Genomic DNA, 3,577 nt, shown 5'->3' with positions numbered 1-3,577 from the left:
CAATGAGGGACAGACTCCAGCATGGTGGTTGCAACTTGTAACTCAGACAACACAGATACTGGTCCTGTTGAAACCAGTTTATTGGAATATTTGAAGTTTTATAGACAGAGCATGTGAGCATGTGAGCGGAGCGTAGCTGGAGCGGACACTATTCAATGAGGGACAGACTCCAGCATGGTGGTTGCAACTTGTAACTCAGACAACACAGATACTGGTCCTGTTGAAACCAGTTTATTGGAATAGTTGAAGTTTTATAGACAGAGCATGTGAGCATGTGAGCATGTGAGCGGAGCGGAGCTGGAGCGGGGAGCGGGGAGCGGGGAGCGGGGAGCGGGGAACGGGGAACGGGGAGCGGGGAGCGGAAGGATTTTGTGTTGAGTGAGGAGTGGCTATTTTTTTTTAAAGGTGGAGCGGAGCCTTACCTCTCACTCCAATTTCGCTCCGGTCACTCATGCCCCACCCAGAATGCATCTTTGCACCTGCGCCACCCACACTATTTTCTTTTTTTTTTTTTTTAAGATATTTTTTGGGCATTTTTTGCCTTTAATGGACAGGACAGTTAAGTGTGAAAGGGGGAGAGAGAGAAGGGATGATATGCAGCAAAAGGCCACAGGCTGGACTCGAACCCGGGCCGCTGCGGCAACAGCCTTGTATATGGGACGCCTGCTCTACCACTAAGCCACCAACGCCCCCACCCACACTATTTTCTTTCAAAACTATGGAGTTTACTGTGTACTTCAGAAAAGAAACTGAGAAGAGAAGCAGCGGTACCTTGGAGAACGGTCCCTAACTGCAGGGAGAGGGGAGAGGGCTTCCCCGGAGAATCTACCATGCTCATGGAAATTTTCACCCGCTCCGCTCACATGCTCTGGTATGGACTAGTATTCTATATTACCCCTTTTAGCCATCAGCGGGTCATGTATTAGTAGGCTAATGCTAATTTTGTCAGTATAAGTCATTAATCAGAAATCTGTCAAAATGTACTTTTTGTTCTTAGTTATTTCTTGAGCTGCTTTAATACTAACAAGAATCTCTCACTGGATGTGGTGAAAGCAGGCAGTCTAGCAGCACTCCTCACACTGTGAGCTTTGCACTTGTGAAGTTCTTTTTACCCTTGGGTGCCATTTTTGTGTATGACACTTGCCGACTAATGGAGCAGAATAAGTATCATATTACAGCAATCTGAGGCCATTAATTATGGGAATGTTCACAACAACTACTTATTGTAGCTACAGGTGTCATTGATCAAGTTCAAGGAATTTAATACAGATGAATGCCATTATCCAACGTACTAACACTCATACTCAAGTGAATCCTCACTTTGAAAAGTTTAGGGTAAGCATAAATGTTCTTGCATCAGGCTCAGTGAAGGAGTGCATATAGTGTGCTTGAAAACTCTCAAACTCCATACTGCTGCAGGAGGGCTCTACAGTGAAAGCAGCGGGGTAATGACTGTAAAGTTGTTATGTCCTCCTGGACTGAAAGAAAAAGTCAGCCCAAGAGGCCATGCTGTAGTAGTTCTGAGTAGCTTTCTGGAACTGACTGTGGGGCAGGGATGAGGAAAGGGATCTTGGAAGAAAACAAAACAGCTGTTTTGGCCCGTGAATTCACAAGTGCCAAAAACTACAGTTTTTCTAATGTCCACTTGAGGCTGGCTCCAGAAGCAAGTCAGTCCCCATAGACCCCCATTCTAAAGTGCCCAACTTTTCAGCAGAAATATAATACATATGTTTACAGCTGGGTAGAAAAAAACAGTTTTGATCTCTATAACTAATTTCCCTGTTCATGACAACTATACCAGGGATGAGTTTTTATATAACTCAACTGTTATGTCATTTAGGTTTAATTAATGCATATTGCATAATTAGGGGCGTGGCTGCTTTGAGTGACAGATGGGTGCTGTCTGCTAAAAAGTCGCTACCACAGCAACAAAGTTGGTCAGGAAACATAACCATGAGGTTAGCATTATGATTGTTAACCATAGCTGTAAATGCACCATACTAACCAAGCTAACAGCTAGTGTTAGCGTAAGCTCCACCCTCTCGTCTGAAAATGGCCACTTCTGGCTCCAACAATCCAAGATGGCAACTGCCAAATGCCAGACTCCAAAAAAAAAAAAAAAGTTAATGGGTAACGTCATGGTTGCTACGTCGATTATTTTCATACAGTTTGTGTTTTAAACCTGAGTTCTGTAGATTTGGTCCACACAAAGTTTAAACTGAAACATTATCCCCTTTTAGCTCTGGTCTGGTTTGTCTTTACTCTGGCTCATAGAGTCCTCATCTGACAGATCAATGACTGAAATAACAGGGAGGGAAACTTTCTACATTGCACCCATGCATATATATTGCCATGGTTACCGAATATATTACATAAATATGTTTATCACTTACACAGATGGTTTGTTAGAACGTTTTGTGAACAATTCATGTCCAGAAGATGGATTTTAAAGTATCTAAGCTTTTAAACTTGTGCTAAATCATACAATGATCATAAAATGGAGCAGTTGGTCTGTCTTGCTTTCACACCACACATGGACAGCAACAGTCACCCTTTAATGTCATTATTGTACAGTTGTCATGTGCAGTTTGATTGACAGTAGGTTAGGTGTAAAAACACTCTCAAACCAAAGCATTTTCTACTCATGAATCCTCATCATAGTACATGGTCTTTCTTAAACCTCATGTGAGCAGATGAACCAAAATTGATTTATCAGATTGTCTCGACGAAAACTCTGTGTGTGTGTGTGTGTGTGTGTCTGTTCCACGTTTTTCTCCTCACTGACTTGGTCAATCCATGTGAAATTTGGCACAGTGGTAGAGGGTCATGGGAGGATGCGAATGAAGCAATATTACATCAATTGGCCAAAGGGGGGCGCTATAGCAATCGATTGAAACTTCACACAGAGATGCCTCTCCTCATGAGGAACAAATTTACCTCAAGAACCCATAACTTCCAGGTTATATAGATTTTCCGCCATTTTGAATTTTTTGAAAAACACTTAAAATCGATCTCTTCCTAGGAAGTTTGACCGATCTGATCTAAAGTTCCCTCTTGGCAAAAGTTGGAAAACTTACTAAAACTGAGCTTCTATAAGGCAATGAATATTGCAGAGGGCATGGCTCATCACATAAAGGTGTATAACATCTCAAGGGTTTCACCGATCACCACGCAACTTCGTAAGCATATGACCACACATAATCTGAGGGGATCCCTCCATTATTGACCCGATCACACAAAATGGGGGCGCTAGAGAGCTAATTTCTTATCGAGGCCTAACCGCCGTATCGATTTTTACTAAACTTGGTAGATATGTAGAACAGGATGCCTCAAGGTGACTGGAGAAATTTAACTCTAATTGGCAACTGGGTGGTGCTGTAACAACAGAAAAATGCTTTAAAATGGTAAAAATGCGACCGATCGCTGTGGCTCCCCCTGTGCCCAAATGTTGTTGGGTTTTTTTTCTAATTTTTGGTATGACTAAGCCATGGTATGGTATGCTGTACATAATCATGGAAACTGTGAGTGTGTCATTCTGTCTGTCAGTTATTCTGTCTGTCCCACATTTTTCTACTCA

Source organism: Epinephelus moara, chromosome 14 (genome assembly GCF_006386435.1).
Source record: "Epinephelus moara isolate mb chromosome 14, YSFRI_EMoa_1.0, whole genome shotgun sequence".
Taxonomy (NCBI): domain Eukaryota; kingdom Metazoa; phylum Chordata; class Actinopteri; order Perciformes; family Serranidae; genus Epinephelus; species Epinephelus moara.
This window is presented reverse-complemented; position numbering follows the sequence as displayed.